The following is a 17,718-nucleotide window of genomic DNA, read 5'->3' as shown; positions in this document are numbered from 1 at the left end:
ATTAATAAGTACCTTCACAAATACCACTGCTCCTGTAGTTATATATCTTATTATGGAATGCCATGAGTAATGCCATTTTCTTTTCCTGGCAGGTGCCATATGAGATGGCAAGATCTATTATTCGTGATACCCGTGTGCACATAGGTAGGGTAATTTGTGTTGTAAAGAACCTTCTATGAAAGGGTCATGAAATGTCGTACTTACAAAATAGGAAACAGTGGCTGAGTCATTTGCTCATATGTGGTCAAAAGGAGCCATTTTTGTGACTTTCACAGAGCCTATTTAGAAGCTCCAATTACATAAACATAGGAAAGGGGCAACTGGGTGGCTCAGTCTGTTAAGCGTCTGACTTTGCCTCAGTTCATGATCTTGCAGTTTGCGAGTTCGAGCCCTGGTTCGGGCTCTGTGCTGTGCTGACAGCTCAGAGCCTGGAGCCTGCTTTGGATTCTGTGTCTCCCTTTCTCTCTCTGCCCCTCCCCTGCTCATGCTCTGTCTTTCTCAGTCTCAAAAATAAATAAACGTTAAACAAAATTATTTGAAAAAAACCTAGGAAAGCTCTTCCTAAACTCTAAGGAGCCATACAAATAACATTTTCTATTAAAATCAAGATCATTGAAATGTTGCTATTATCTTTGTTTTTATTCTGGTCTTTAAAAGTCAAGGCTGAGAGAACTGAAGAGTCTAAATGAATTAGGTGTAGACTACAGCAAGGTCTTGGGTTGTTTACAGGCAGGTATAAAAGATTTTGCTTTTTCATTTTAAGTGAAATTACTTTTTGAAACCTTTATATGCTACCTTGGCTATATCCTGAGAATAAAAAGCTAGGAGGTCAAAGGGCACTCTGAATTCTGCTGTGATCAATTTAATCCTGCCTTCAGAATTCTAAACAACGTTCTTTTTGTGTCTTAAAAACATTCATGATCATGGGATAATGTTCATTTATATATTATTAATACTCTCAGTTTACTTCATTTCCCAAAACAGAGTTGTCAAAGAGCTAACTTGTTAGTAAAAAAAAAAAAAAAAAAAAAAAAAGAAAAAAACAAAAAAAAACCTCGCTTCTAAAAATAGGTATTATCTTTCAGAAAATCCACACAGTTCATAGATTTTCCAAATGGAAACAGAAACAGCCTTTAACTGCATAAGATAATGAATATTATAAATATTTTAATATTGTTGAAGATACTTGATTGCTACCCCAGTTAGGTAATTTTTGTTCCCATTCGGAAATGTAGGATATTTTTTCATTATATATTTTCTTATTTAGCATATTTCAGGAATGTCAAATGCAGAATATGTGGCTATTTTAATATAGTTCCACTCTTTTTCCGGGATGACATTCAAGCAGCAGACTTATCAGAAATGGGCATGCTTCAGATGACAATGCATATGTACAAAAAATATGCAACTCTGCACTTTACTCTGGATTTTTCAAGTGGGTATCTGAAGGGCATTTATTATTTTGGTGACCTGAAATTCTGAAGATACAAGTCAGCTCAAAATGACAATCTTTTAAACTTGGTAGGAATTAATCCATTTACTCATTTATTTATTCTTTTATATACTCGCTAATTCAGGCATACTATATTTTACTTTCTATTTTTCTGTGCCAGGCACTAAGTGAAATCCTTAGGCTATAAAGATGTTCATGATTAAACTCTGCCTCAAAGAGCTTGCAATATTGATGGAGAGACAGTTGTGACTACACCAGGAGGCATTAGACCATTTGTTTGCCTGGCCTGGCTGCCATCAGAATTAGCAGTCCTTTTCTCTCTGAAGTGACTGGCTTTCCTATTCCTAAAATATGTGGGTCTCAGCCTAGAGAGTCAACACCAAAGGTTTCCTAACTCATGACTTTCTAAATATCCCTGTAAATGATCATAGGACCTGAAAACTTTAATAAAACACAATTCTGTGGCTTTAGGTGTATAAGGTACCTGATCTCCGTTATGAGCTATGCATGTTTGTGTAACAGTTTTACCTTATATGTTAGATCTTTTTTAAACTAGCAGCCTACTTCCCCTTTACTGCTATTGTATCCCCTTCCCTATCTGTCTACAGAATACACATATACAGTTGTTTTCCTTATATGTAAATATTTTCGCGCATGTAACTTTTAGTGGAAATAGGGGATTCTGTGTTTAATCACAGAGTGAAACAAGGAAATTTTCACTTCGCATTCGCTTCACAGGCAGTCTTCGAAAATCTCGAGATACATTTATTTTAATTTTGTATATTTTCTTTGATTCCAAACATCATCTTTTTGGAAAGTCAGCAGTATTACGTGTAAAACACGTGGGCTATTAAGTGGTAATGTACATCTCGCATGTGGAAATGTATCCACCTGTAACAAACAGCTTAAGCTAAAAGGGTATTTATTGACTCACATAACTGAAAATCCAGGGAAGGGGCTGTTTTCAGATGAAGCTTGATTCAGGGCCAAACGCTATTATCTTTCTTCTATGTATTGACTTGAAGGAGGAGAGTGAAATTTGGTAATTCTTTTGTACTAATCAAGGCCTGCATCAGGAGCTGAACAGACTGAGCCTACCCAAAACTATAAGGATTGAGAGGAGACAGGTGAGTTTTTTTGTTTGCTTTGTTTATCAGGAAAAGTGTGATTGTTGGATACAGGCAGGCAAAAGTGCCCTCTCCTGTTTGTGTACCAGTGACAGCATCCCCTGTTTTTCTAGTAAGTCAGTGCGATAACAGACCAAATCAATGGAACAATAAATTCAACCCTAAATATAGATGAGAACAACCACTGGAATTTTCTAGAATCGTGCAGTCCACTTATATGTAAATCATGAATGGAAATGACACTTTGTAACAAGCATTCTTTCTGCTACTGTTAAAGCCTCTGGATCACTTCACATGGACTGGCACTGAGGGAAGTAAAAATATTTAAAAAAACAAAAAACAAAAAACAATTTGGAACTTTTCATAATATTCTGTAGAGGAAGGTACAGGAGAACATCTCAGCTAATGTATGAAAATCTCTTGCAGGTCAAATATCCTCCAGCATATGTCTGAGTTAATTGATACATTTTCTATCAGAGAAGGCTCAAAAAAAAAAAAAAACAACAAACATCGTCATTTCCTTCTACCTGTGTTAATACTAAAGTTAACGAATATTTGTCTAAGGTATGATTCTTGGTAGGTAGGTCATGTTTCTAGAAAAAAAAAAAAAAGACCCTATGGCTCTCTTTTAAATTTTGAATTGCATTCCAGGGCTCTTTGTGAACAAGGATCTTTTTTTTTTTTTTTTTTAATGTTTGTGTATTTTGAGGTGGGGGATGTGCAGAGACAGAAGGAGAGAATCCCAAGTATGTTCCAGGCTGCGAGTCCAATGAGGGGCTTGATCTCACGAACTATAAGATCATGACCAGAGCAGAGATCAAGAGTCTGATGCCTAACTGACTAAGCAACCTAGGTGACCAGAGAGCAAGGATCTTTAGTACTTTCTGAATTTCCCAACCTCCAGGGGATCTCTTGCATATTGGAAGTCATTAGAGTTTGCCAATTTTAGAGACCTAACTATGCCAGATATTATGTAATCACAGAATTCCAAGATTCAAAAAGAATTTTTGAATTAGCAAATTGTTGCGGGCCTTTCATTTACTTAAATATTTACTAAGTAAATGGGTCTTTCATCGGGCCCATGTTTTCATAGAGCTTACATGCTCTAGAAAGACAGGCAGAAGGTAAATCCAGAAAAGAGACAAATACACAAAATATAAAATAGGGTGATGTTACAGAGATCAACTGGGTAGGAAATACTAATTTAGAATAGGTGTAATGAAATGCTTCCCTTAGTAGGTGACATCTGAGTCAGGACTTGAATAATAAAAATAGCCAACCATGTATAACATGAGAATTAAAGATCCTGGAATATAGGTCACAATACATAAATATGTTCGGTGATTAGGCAAGATATAGTCTAAGCTTTTACATAGGTATCAACATGGTTTATTTGAAAACTTGCTTCAGGAAACAAATATTCTAGTTCCAACATTCTAGGGTCTTTTAAAATGTGGCATTATAATAAAATGACTTAAATAAACATCAATGTGGCAAAGCTGATGCTGTTATAGGCAAAGTAGAGAACTAGTTTCTTAGCTGTACTAGGAACAGAAATGTATTGCTTTTTATTTATTGTCACAATGTAAAATTTATTTATCCAAACTCTGGTCTAGGTCTCTGATAAGATTAGGTTGATATGTCTCAATCAGTGTCTCCTTCTAACCAAGAAGCAACTTCTCTCTCAAATGCCTGTATCAATTTGACAGTTTTCTCTACTTCAGATATTCTAAAAAAGCTTTGGCTGTCTTAGTAAGTTTCAGAAGCCTTGAGGTATATAATTTAGAGTGGTTTAAAAGCAATGCATTCATTTTCCCTTTAACTTACTCTGACTGCCAATATTATTTTCACTTAGCCTGACTCTACACATAATGGAAGAGATTACTTGGCTGATAAGTTTAAGTTAGAACAAGGACGTCTGCGTTTCCAATGGCAAAGTCCAGATAATTCTCATCAGTCCACTGATAATTAATTTTTGAAACATTAAGAGATATTTTGGCATTTGCTTTTGTGGTATTATGTCTGGTCAATCAGGGATTTGATTACCTTTTCTTAATATGCTAAAACCTCCAATAACCTAAAATAGCAAACTGGAAAAATTCAGAGAAGCGCTACAGTTCAACAGTGATTAGATGCAGTCACATAAAAACACTGACAATTTTTTTTGTAAACACAATTTTCTCTTGAAAAATTGTGGTTATTTAAAATGACACAAAGAGTTTTTATATTAAACCATAAAGCTAATGATAAATGTAAATTAGAAGATGATGTAACTGTCTCTACTATAACTTTAATTCGTTTCATTTCATTAGGTTCTGAAATATTGGATTAGCCCATTTTTTTATTTTTTGAAAATATTTCTTTATTTTGAGGTAGAGAGACAGCACAAGCAAGGCAGAGGTAGAGAGAGAGAAAATCCCAAGCAGGCTCCATGCACAGAGCCAGGTGAGGGGCTTGATCTCAGGAACTATGAGATCATGACCTGAGCTGAAATCAAGAGTTGGGTTCATCCAGGCACCTCAGGATTAGCCCATTTTATAGAAAAAGCAGATTCATAGGTTGCACAAGGTCATTATAGTGGGCTTAAGTCTTTGGGTAGACCAAGGATATCTAGGTACTAATCTCTGTTAGAAGAAGTGTATGAACCAGACAACAAGTCATCCCTTGGAACCTCCAGAGAGGTATACGCCTGCTGACACCTTGATTTTGGCTAATGAAATTGATTTCAGACTTCAAATCTATAAGAGACTGTGCATTGTTCTACCACAAAGTTGGTGGTAATTTGCTAGAGCAGCCACAGGAAACTAATGCAATCGTAAAGTTGAAATGGTGAATCCTAAATAAGAAACAATGTCTTCCCCCCATTTTCTTTCTCATGTGTCACCTTGTTATGTTGCTTTCTACAGAAGACTTCATAATGGCAAACACAGAACAAATGACTAAACTCTTCATGTGAACTTCATGTGAACTCTTACATTCATGAGAACGCCTCAGTTTGTAGATACGGTAAGGAAACCTATGTTAAAATATTGGCTTCTTCACTTAAAATTGGGTTATTTATAAAGTGTGCTGAAAGGTGAAACCCAAGCCTTGAAAAATTATTGACACTACTTATCTTCTCAGATATATCTCCCTTAGGAGGAACTTAGAGAATATAGACTTCTTGTCAGATAGGCATGATTTGCAACCTATTCAATTCCTTTTGAATACACTATAGTCTAGCATTTTGTGTATAAAATAAGTTTAGTGACATAATCTGGTCTAGGTCTCTGATAAGATCAGGCTGATGTGTCTCAATTAGTGTTTGGCTTGAATAATCACTGGGTGTCCCAATCCAACCAATAATCACTGCTCTGTTGTGTTTTTGGAATAGACAAAAGTTGTGAAGAATGGCATATTCTGTTTACTACTCTGAAAAATATAAGAAAGATAGTAAACTCAAGAGGAAATCTAAAGGAATACAGCACACATTGCTAATAAATTGAATTAGGCAATTTATCAAGTTACTGACTACTAATTTGGATCCGAGTCAAAAATGAGATGTCTTTTCGTTTCTGGAAAAGTGGGTGCCAAAACAACACAGAACCCCACATGTAGGAAAAAGATCTATTTATGGGTAGATTCCAGAGTAGAACAAGTAAAAAGGGATTCAAAGCTGAAGAACTGTGGTAAGATTGGGTATCTGGGTGGAGTGAACAAAAAAGAAATGGGATTTTGGAATCAAAGGCATAGAGCTGAGTGACAGATGTGGGGAATTTGAAACTAAGAGCTCATTAAGGGCAAAGATTATATCTTATTATTTAAAATATATTTATTTCTGTGCCTGCAATGTGCCAAGAACTTGTCAAAGTAAAAATTTAAGCTGAGTAGTCCGAAATGAAACGGCATCATTTCTGAATGAGTAGCAATGGTTAAGGTTGAGCAAAGAATGTGAGGTGGTTCAATTCCTTCGGTTTCAGGTCAAGTTCGGTCCCAGAAATTGAGGTCAAAGTGAGCCTGAAGTGGTCCTCAAGAGTACTATCCTAATGTGAAAAGCAAGTTGCATTTCCAAAGGTTAGGAACTTGGCTGGCTCAGAAGCACTTTGCTGTTTCAATTCACAAAGAAATGGTAAAGGAGTTAAAACTGTACCGCCTACATGGGCAGTCTAATTTTATATGGCAAATGTAAGACTCGAGGTCTTTTCATACTTCTTCAAAAGTGGTAAAGCTGAGACTTGATGTGGTTTATAAATTGTCAGACAAGGGGAAATGGCATGAGGTAAGGTTAAAGAGCTAGACAAGGGCCAAATTGTTTTGGGCTCTGTAGACCATGGTAAAGAGCCTGGACATTATTGTAAGTACAAATGGGAGTCATTGGAAAATTTGATGTAGCGGACATACATCACATGACCACATTCTTAGAGGTCAGTTTGGTGATCTTATGATCACCAATGAATTAGAGAAGCAAGAGGAGTCAGAGGAACCTCTGAGAAGGCCATCAAAGTATTTTAAATGGAAAATGATGTTGAAGGTGGTGGGTGTAGAGTTAAAGAGAAAAAAAATTCAAATATTTTCTTAATTTTTTTTTAAAGTTTATTTTTGGAGAGAGTATGCAAACATGAGCAGGGGAGGGGCAAAGGGAGAGGGAGAGACAGAATCCCAAGCAGGCTTTGTGCTGTCAGAACAGAGCCCGAAGCAGGGCTCAATCCCACCAACTATGAGATCGTGACCTGAGCTGATATCAAGAGTTGGATGCTCAACCAACCCCTAGGATATATTTTCTAAATTGAGGCACAAGAATTTGCCACTGACAGGTAATGTATATGGGTTTGTATGAATATGGTTGGCAATGAGCAGAAGAAATTCAAATTAAAATAATTGGGTGGCATGTCTAGGAATTCACTGACATGAGAAAGATTAGTAGAGAAACAGGATTATTAACCTGATTGGTTGATTTCTGGTGGGAAAAGAGGAAGGAAAATCAAGGGCTGTTTTTTTGAGTTTGTCTTGCTTGTGAGACATTTCAGTGGAAATACCAAGAATCAATGAGATATAATGCGATAGTTCAGTAAGATAAGTATTTGGGAATCATTATCTCACATATGCTATTTAAAGACATGTGAATTTATAAGATAAACAAAAGAGAGGATATTGCAGAGAAGAAAATAGACGCCAGCTACAAATCCTAAACAATTCATCTGAGAAAGGGATAGCACATACAAACTGAGAAAGAAAAATAGGGGGGGTGGGGGAAGAAGAGTGAGACATCATGGAAATTGAGGAAAGAAGTATTTTAGGAAGTATTCATTGGTCAAGTGTAGAGCATGATGAAAGGTGGCCTAAAGTGAGTACCAAAAAATGACCACTGGAATACTCCAAAGGAAGGTTCTTAATCATGTTGATCAATGAAGTTTCAATGGAATATGGACTTCGCAAGTGAATGTGAAATATTGTAAAAATAAATGTATGATATTGTTGAGGAGTTGTGCCTAGACAGGGAGTATAGAAATTTATTGGCTAGTGGAAAAACATACATCTATTGAGGGAGAATGTGTTTTCAAGATGGGAGATATTTTTTAACTTTATTAATTTATTGTGAGAGAGAGAGTGAGTGAGAGCATGAGTAGTGGAAGGACAGAGAGAGACGGAGAGAGAGAGAATCCCACGATCAAGGTACAGAGCCTGACGTGGGGCTCAAGCTCATGAACCATAGGATCATAATCTGAGATGAAACCAAGACTCAGATGCTTGACCCACTAAGCCACCCAGGTGCCCCCAAGATGGCAGATAATATAACATGTTTATTATGTACTAATGGAACAAATTAGTAAGAGAGGGAAAAATTGATGATGTGGGGAAAAAGAACATATAAATGGCAGAGTAAACCACTGAGAAGGCAGGAGTGATATAAAAAAGAAAGAAAGAAAGAAAGAAAGAAAGAAAGAAAGAAAGAAAGAAAGAAAGAAACAGTATTTACTATTACAGAGGAGAGGCATCAGAATCTAAGCAAACATGAGGATATTTTGTGATGGAAAGGTGAATCTTTCTTAACTGATTACTTCTATTTTTTAAATTTAGTTATCAAGAGGAATCATTAGCTGATTCAGAGAAGGGAGGAGAGGGCTATGAAAGGTTTATAGAGAACTTATCTGCTGAAATATCTAAAGCACCAAGAATAATGCTTTGCACATGGAAAAACCTCATAATTGTGTGCTGAGGGAATGAAGGAATGAAGGGAGAAAAGAAAAGAGAGAAAATTGTTATCTCAGGAAACAGAAAAGCTGGCTTACAAGGGATACATAATAGGGTTGTGTAACAGACTGTACGTCCAGTTTTACCTCTTCACTCCTTCCTGCGGATCTTGGATCCTAATTGCTCTGTACTAACAATGATGTTGTCAATGCCCGGTTTTGGCAGTGGAATGCAACTGGGTTCTGGGCCAACAAAGGAAAAGAAGAATTCTTCTAGAGGTTTCTGCTAAAAATATCTTTGCTTTTAAAGAAAGATGCAGGTTAGGAAAAAATGCTTCTTTTCTGCCTATAGACAGCACTATGTTGGAGGATAATACAGGGACCTAGATCAAAGTTCAAAAATGGCAGAGCTGAAGAATGAAGAGGACTCAGGCATGGGACCAGCATTCAACCAGCACATAAGACCCTGCTATCAGCCTCATAATCTGACCATTTAAAAGACCTGGAACAATGCAAACCAATAAAAAAACATATTTGTTGAAAGAATGCACTGGTAAATTTGTCAACATGGTTTTGTGCTCAACAGGTACAAATGTTAACCTATAAACCTAAATATCACCTTTCATGGTTACTGTAGGATAGCCAGATAAAATACAAGACAGACACTTATGTTTGAATTTCATAAAAACAATGATGCCCTTCGCAATATTTGGGAAATGCTCATAGAAAAATATGTTAATTCTCTGAAATTCCAATTGAGCTGAGCAACCTAAATTTTTATTTGTTAAATCTGGCCACTTTAGACTAATCAGCCTGTCTGTAGCTTTTGTCCTAGGTCCTTAACAGGAAATGGGATGGCATTCAAATGCTGTGAACTCTGGTTGTACCACAGAGGACACTGGAAGACAGGCATTGCTTTGGAGTACAGACAGCATTTCACCAGCAAGTGCTTAAGTGAGAAAAGACAAATATAGTTTTATTTATATTTTAACATACAAAATTCTTTGCATAGAGCAAAAAATGCAACAGATTTTGCACAAATCTGCACAAATAATACCATTACTGAGTAGTGCCAAGCATCCACCTCCTTTTTTCCTTTGATGTTTGGATTTGTGGTTCTAGAGGTATTTATTTATGATTTAGTGCAGTATCGACCTTGGCAGTTGATAGCTGGAGAATATTTGGCTATATTAAAAAATCTATATTATAGGTCCATTTATAACACGAGTGGAGCAGGATACTGATGCTTTATGTTGATCACTGGATATTCAACGAAACCTGAAACTCTAAGTGATTTTAATTCTTACAATGTAGTAGTAAATTTAATTTTACAAAAAAAAGTGAAGCATATAATTTTACTCAAGTGTTTTTCTTTCTTTCTTCCTTTTCTTCTTCCCTTCCTTTCTTTCTTCCCTTCTCTTCCCTCTTCCCTTCCCTTTCCTTTCCTTCATCTTGTTTTCAAGTTTCCCAAGCATAGTACTTAGCTAGTATCATTCTAGATGCATGGGGGAAAAATTAATTCATTACACCAAATAGATGCTTTAGGCATTAGGGCTTAATTCTCTTTTGTGACCCTAGGTGATAAAAGCTGAAGGGATATAGGTTTTCATTTAATAAACAGAAGAGCCCATTAGTCCTATTAGAGCTTGTTAGAAAATACATCACAAATGGACTTTAACAATCACAAAAATCTACAGTCTAGATGCTCTGGTGTTTGAACAAAGCAGGTAAAGAATACACAATACTAACTACTGATTCTTCAGATTCTTTGAAAAAATATATACACATATAATTACATATTATTTACATATTTGGTGTAGAATATATATAGGAAAGTGGCAATAGAATTATATATTTGGATTGTGTTATTTTAGTTCTGACGGAAGTGTCTTTTTTTTCCCTTTACAGTGCATATTTTGCTCTAGTTAACTCTTCCTGTATCCATGCCTTTGCAATATGACTTTGAAACTTCTTACATCAAGAAGAGTCTATTATCCTAACCTTTAAAACAGGGCTGGCCTTGGATTTGTTTTGGTTAATATTATATAGAAGAAGGGATGATTAATAAGCAAAAATTTGAATTCATTCTTTTTCTGTGTGTCATAGAACTTGTATCCAGCTATAAGAATTAAGTGAGTGTTTTTTTCTTTAAAAAAGAACCAGAATTAATAGGTTTTTATCTATAATCTTTAATGATACGCATTTTTTTCCTGGATGGTTATTTTTTGTATCTCTTCATCACCTACCACTACACTTCATTCCAAGCAAAATACATTTAGAGTTAAAATAGCTTTAACTGTATTTTTTTTTTTTTAAGTAATCTCTATACACAATGTAGGACTTGAACTCATGACCCTTAGATCAAGAGTCATATGCTCTACTGACTGAGCCAGCCAGGCCTCCCAACTGCTGTCTTTTAAAAAGTATTATAACTACTTTTCTAACTTTTTCACTAGCACTTTTTAAAAATTGTCAAGTCAGCACTTGAACTACATGACTAAAACCTGATAAACTTAAGATACTGAAAGTCATAATCTGTTATAAGAACATCTTGAGACATTATGGCTAAAACCAATTACCAGGTTAGAAGATTATTTTTCTCAGTGATGGTGTTTTAAAAAAACCTTTTAGGCATTTTCAGGTTACTACTTGACAGTTTTTGAGTTTTAAAATAAAAGCATATTCTTTGTGCAAGGGAAAAGCCTACTGTTTTATGAAAACATTGTCTAGAAAGAGTGAGGATTAGGTTTATTTGAAAACTGTATTCAAAGTATGTTTTTATGGCTAACACATATATTTATTTTTAGAGAATGATGTTATATGCACAATGCATAAATATTGCCTTCTACTATTTAGTGTTCCCTCCATTTAAATTTTACAAATCAATATTTTAAGATTCTAACAAATGCTTATCTATTCCTTTAGAAATATGTGCTTATTCCACAAATAAATGTCTTATATTTTTATGGTCATTTTGGACGTCTCTGGGTGCAAATGGCTCTGGGTGCATTGTATGTTCGCAGAATTGAAAGCTTAAAATTTAGCAGAGAATTTGGTGTCTGCTCTTCAGAATGGCACAATGGCAAGAGTAAGAAGGAATATTCCAGTGTTGGTAATGGGCAGAAATGTTCTGGCTTTCAAAAAAAATATATGGATGTCTGAGAACCAGGAATTCATGGAACCCAGAAGGATTTACTACTTATACGTGGACAATTCCTTGACTCATAACTTCTCCAAAATTGAGATAAAATTCAAGATAACTTTGGAAAAGAATGCTATCCAATACAATTTCTATAAATTCTAAATTCAAGGGCAGGGGCAATTTGTTCTATAGTAAAAGGAATGGGGCAGAGGGATTTTCCTGGAATTAATACAACCATGCACTCCCATCTGTTGTCTGAGATGATCTAGGTAATTAATAGAGAGCTTACACATACGAAAAGGGGAGACACTTTTGTCATAGTTTCTCAAGCACATACCTCCATAAGTTGTGTTAGGCTTCTAATAGAAAACACATAAATAATTTTTCTTTTTCTTTTTCTTTTTTTTTTTAGAGAAAAGCCCTAAACACAGGTTTTCTAGATGTCTGCTTTGACAAGTTTAATTCCTAATCAGAACCTCTCCATTTTTTTCCAATCCTCAACAATTAGTACGTAAACAGATAAAATGAATGTATGGGTTCTTTTGAGAAACTGATTTATCATCCTGTGTTCAAGATTTATCTAAAGTGCCCTATGTATTGACAGATATAAAACCACAACATTTTTTCTGCAATTAAGTGAATTAGGCACGTCAAATTTACCTATTACGTAAGACATACTTTAAAAAAATGTGTATGTTGGGGCGCCTGAGTGGCACAGTCGGTTAAGCGTCCAACTTCCACTCAGGTTATGATCTCACTGTTTGTGGGTTTGAGCCCTGTGTCGGGCTCTGTGCTGACAGCTCAGAGCCTGGAGCCTGTTTCAGATTCTGTGTCTCCCTCTCTCTCTGCCCGTCCCCTGCTCATGCTCTGTCTCTGTCTCAAAAATAATAAACATTAAAAAACTTTTTTAAAAATGTGTATGTTTATATGTATACATGTGTATACCAATTAGTACATTAAAACTTGACACAAAGGAAATGACAGGCTGACTTGTGAATTCTTCCAAAATTTTAAAGAATACAAATTGAATTCTTCTTCCCCCTAGACGTTCATCGACTGTTTTAACTTCTATTTAATAGTGTTTTCATGGTTTTGAAAACATGAAATAGACTCCTGACTAAAAGGAACAAGTAAAACTATCTGTATTTGTATATCACATGATATCATATATAGGAAATTCTAAGGAACCTATTAGAAAACTACTAAAGGCAATAAATAACTTATAGTGTGATGGGATACAAGATCAATAAAAAAATAGTATTTCTAAGCATTTATAACAAACTTGATTGAAATAAAAAATGCACTTAAAGTAGCACCAAAAAGAATAAAACACTCAAATATAAGTTAATAAAAAGAGTGAAGAACCTGTATATTGAAAATTACAAAGCATACTTAAATTAAAGAATAAAACATAAATAGACATCCCATGTTCATGGATTAAAAAACTTAGTATTGTTAAGATAGCAATATTCCCAAAATTGATTCAACGGATTCAGTGTGATCGTTATCAAAATCACAGTTAGCTTTTATTACTTTCTTTGCCAATATTGACAAGCTGATGCTAAAATCTGAGGGACCCAGAATAGTCAAAACATCTTAAAAAAGGAAAGAGTGGGAGGACTCACACTTCCCAATTTCAAACCTGCTGGAACAACTGCATAGTTGAATGCAAAAGAATAAATTTGGAACCCTATCTTACACCATTCATGAAAACTTAAGGAGCTAAAAGTATAAAACTTTATAAGAAAATCTAGGAGTATGTTTTTTAGATATGACATCACTATATGCAACAGAAACAAACAAACAAACAAACAAACAAACAAAAAGCAACTGATTAACTGGACTACATGGAAATGAACAATGTTTATAATACAATTTATAACATTAAGAAAGTGAAAAGACAACACACAGGATGTATGAAAATATGTGCAAATCATGTATCTCACAAGGAACTTGTGTCCAGAATATATAAACTCTCACAACCAAATAATAAAAGGACAAGCCATTTTAAAAGGGGGAAAGGACTTGAATGGACATTTCTTGAAAGAAGTTATACAAGTGGTCTATGACCACGTAAAAAGATGATTAAGACCACTGTTCATTAGGGTACCACAAATTCAAACCACATTAACATACTACTGCCTGCCCAATAGAAGGGCTATAATTAAAACAATGGAAATTAATAAGTGTTGGCAGATATGTGGAAAAATTAGAACATGTATGCATTTTGGGCAGAACTATGTAATATATAGCTGCTGTCTTTAACATTTTCACACTTCCTCAAAATGGTTAACATAAAATTGCCATACAGTTCAGTATTCTATTTCTAGGTGTATTTCTGTGATAAATGAAAACCTATGTCCACACAAATACATGTATATGAATGCATAACAGCAGTACTTTCAATAGCCTAATTGGAAGCAACCCAAATATTCATCACATATTAAAAAGAAAAATTAAATGCCATATCTATACAATATAATACCATTTGGCAACAAAAATAAATGAAGTAATGACACATGCCACAACATAGACGATCCTGAAAACCATTTTGCTAAGTGGAAGAAAATCCTCACAAAAGACCACATATTGTGTAATTCCATTTACAGAAATATCCAGAAGAGGCCAATCCATAGAAATATACAATAGATTGCTTAGAAATAGGACATGAACAATAGGAGGGAGATTATCTACTAATGGGTCTAAAATTTATTTTAGGGAGGAAAAAAGCATCCCAAATTAGATTATGGTAATTGTTGCACAACTCTCTGAATATACCGAAAATACTGTATAATTTAAATGAGCAAATGAAAATGAAAACATGACAGTCCAAAACTTTTGGGATGCACAAAAGCAGTCATAAGAGGGAAGTATATTGCAATTCAGGCCAATCTCAAGAAGCAAAAAAGGTCCCACATACACAAGCTAACCTTATACCTAAAGGATCTAGAAAAGGAACAGCAAATGAAGCCTAAGGACAGCAGAAAAAGGGAAATAATAGATTAGAACAGAAATAAATGATATAGAAGCAAACAAACAAAAACAGTATAGCAGATCAATAAAACTAAGACCTTGTTCTTTGAAAGCATTGTCAAAATTGGTAAACCCCTAGCCAGACTTATCAAAAAGAAATGAGCAAAGACCCAAATGGATAAATTTACAAATGAAAGAGGAGAAATCACAACCAACACCACAGAAATACGAACAGTTATAAAACAATACTATGAAAAAGTTGAAGCCAACAAACAGGGCAATCTGGAAGAAGAGGACACATTCCTAGAAACTCACAAACTACCAAAATTTAAGCAGGAAGAAGATTTGAACAAACCCATAACCAGTAAAGAAACTGATTCAGTAATCAAAAATCTCCCAGGAAAAAAGAATCCTAGGCCAGATGGCTTCCAAGGGGAATTCTACCAGACATTTAAAGAATTCATACCTATTCTTCACAAACTGTTCCAAAAAATAGAAACAGAAGGCAAACTTCCAAAGTCTTTCTATGAAGCTAGCCTTATCGTGATTCCAAAACCAGAAAAAGACCCAACTAAAAAGGAGAATTATGGGCCAATATCCCAGATGAACTTGGATGCAAAAATTCTCAAAAAGATGTTAGCAAGTAGAATTCAACAATTCACTGAAAGAATTATTCACCATAATCAAGTGGGATTTATTCCTGGGCTGCAGGTCTGGTTTAATATTTGCAAATCAATCAGCGTGGTACACATTAGTAAAAGAAAGGATAAGAACCATATGATCCTGTCAAGAGATGCAGAAAAAGCACTTGACAAAATACAGCATCCATTCTTCATTAAAACAAAAACAAAAACAAAAAAACCTCAACAAGGTTGGGATAGATGGAACATACCTCAACGTCATAAAGGCCATATATGAAAGACCCACTACTAAAATCACCCTCAATGGGGAAAAACTGAGTCTTTCCCCTATGGTCAGGAACAAGACAAAGATGTCTGCTTTCACCGTTACTATTTAACCTAGCACTGGAGGTCTTAAACTCAGCAATCAGACAACAAAAAGAAATAAAAGGCATCCAAACTGGCAAGGGAGTCAAACTTTCACTATTGGCAGATGACATGATATTGTATGTAGAAAACCAGAAAAACTCCACCAAAAAAATTGCTACACATAATATATGAATGCAGCAATGTTGAAGAATATAAAATCAATGTGCAGAAAGTTGTTGAATTTTGGTGTACTAATAACAAAGCAGCACAAAAAGAAATCAAAGAATCAATCCCATTTGCAACTGCACCAAAAACAATAAGATACCTAGGAATAAACCTAACTAAAGAGGAAAAGATCTACACTCTGAAAAATATAGAATACTTATGGAAAAAAACTTTAGAGGACACAAAGAAATGGACAGCATTCCATCCTCATGGATTAGAAAAACAAACATTGTTAAAATGTGCATGCTACCTCAAGTGATCTACACATTTAATGCAATCCCTATCAAAATACCACCAGAATTCTTCACAGAGCTAGAACAAACAATCCTAAAATGTGTATGGAACCACAAAAGACCCTGGATAGCAAAAGCAATTGTGAAAAAGAAAAACAAAACTGGAAGCATCACGATTCCAGATTTCAAGCTATATTACAAAGCTGTAGTCATCAAAACGGTATGGTACTAGCACAAAAACAGACACGTAGATTAATGGAACAGAATAAAAAAATCCAGAAATGGACCCCCAGTTATATGGTCAACTCATCTTTGACAAAGCAAGAAAGAATATCCAATGGAAGAATCTATTCAACAAATGGTGCTGGGAAAAGTGGACCACCTTCTTACACGATACACAAAAATAAATTCAAAACAAATGGAAGACCTAACTATGAGAAAGGAAACCATCAAAACCCTAGAGAAGAATACAGGAAGTAACCTCTTTGACCTTGGTTGGAGGAATTACTTATTAGACACATTGCCAAAGGCAAGGGAAACAAAAACAAACTTGAATTATTGGGACTTCATCGAGATAAAAATATTATGCACAGTGAACAAAACTAAAAGGCAAATGACGGAATGGGAGAAGATATTTGCAAATGACATATGGGATAAAGAGTTTGTATCCAGAATCTATAAAGAACTTATCAAACTCAAAACCCAAAAAACAAATAATCCAGTGAAGAAATGGGCAGAAGACATTAATAGATACTTTTTCAAAGAATACATCCAGATGCAGATACATCAAGAATCAGAGATAGGAGAACCCTCTTGCACTGCTGCTGGGAATGCAAACCGGTGCAATACGGAGGTTCCTCAAAAAAACTGAAAATGGAACTATCCAACGATCCAGCCACTGCAGTATTAGGCATTTACTCAAAGGACACAAAAATACTGATTTGAAGGGGTACATGTACCCCAATGTGTATAGCATTGTCAACAATAGCCAAACTATAGAGAGAGCCCAAATGTCCATCGACTGATGAATGAATAAAGAATAGGTAGTGTATATACACAATGGAATATTACTTAGCCATCAAATATAGTGAAATCTTGCCATTTGCAATGATGCGGATGGAGGTAGAATGTATTATGCTAAGCGAAATGTGTCAGTCAGAGAAAGACAAATACCACATTATTTCACTTATATGTGGAATTTAAGAACATAGGAGAGGGGGAGGGAAGAGAGGGAAACAAACCACAAGAAGCTCTTAAGTAGAGAACAAGCTATGGGTTTACAAGGGAAGTGGGTGGGAGCTGGGCTAGATGGGTGATGGAAACTAAGGAGGGCACTTGTTGTGATGAACACTGGGTGTTGCATATGAGTGATGAATCACTGAATTCTACTCCTGAAACCAATATTG

The 17,718-nt window shown here is 35.2% G+C and overlaps 1 long non-coding RNA gene across 1 annotated transcript in view; it reads left to right on the top strand.

Annotated features, from left to right (window-relative positions):
- The first annotated feature begins 2,477 nt into the window (after positions 1-2,477).
- The window catches only part of LOC122236437, a 41,867-nt gene continuing 26,626 nt past the window's right edge, over positions 2,478-17,718 (top strand). Inside the window, exons 1-2 of the long non-coding RNA XR_006214489.1 lie at positions 2,478-2,580; positions 5,487-5,586. This is a non-coding gene — a long non-coding RNA (uncharacterized LOC122236437). The remainder of the gene's footprint in view (positions 2,581-5,486; positions 5,587-17,718) is intronic.

The sequence above is a fragment of the Panthera tigris genome, chromosome A2 (genome assembly GCF_018350195.1).
Source record: "Panthera tigris isolate Pti1 chromosome A2, P.tigris_Pti1_mat1.1, whole genome shotgun sequence".
In the NCBI taxonomy this organism is placed as follows: domain Eukaryota; kingdom Metazoa; phylum Chordata; class Mammalia; order Carnivora; family Felidae; genus Panthera; species Panthera tigris.
The sequence above is the reverse complement of the archived record's forward strand: the minus strand, read 5'-3'. Positions and strand labels throughout refer to the sequence as shown.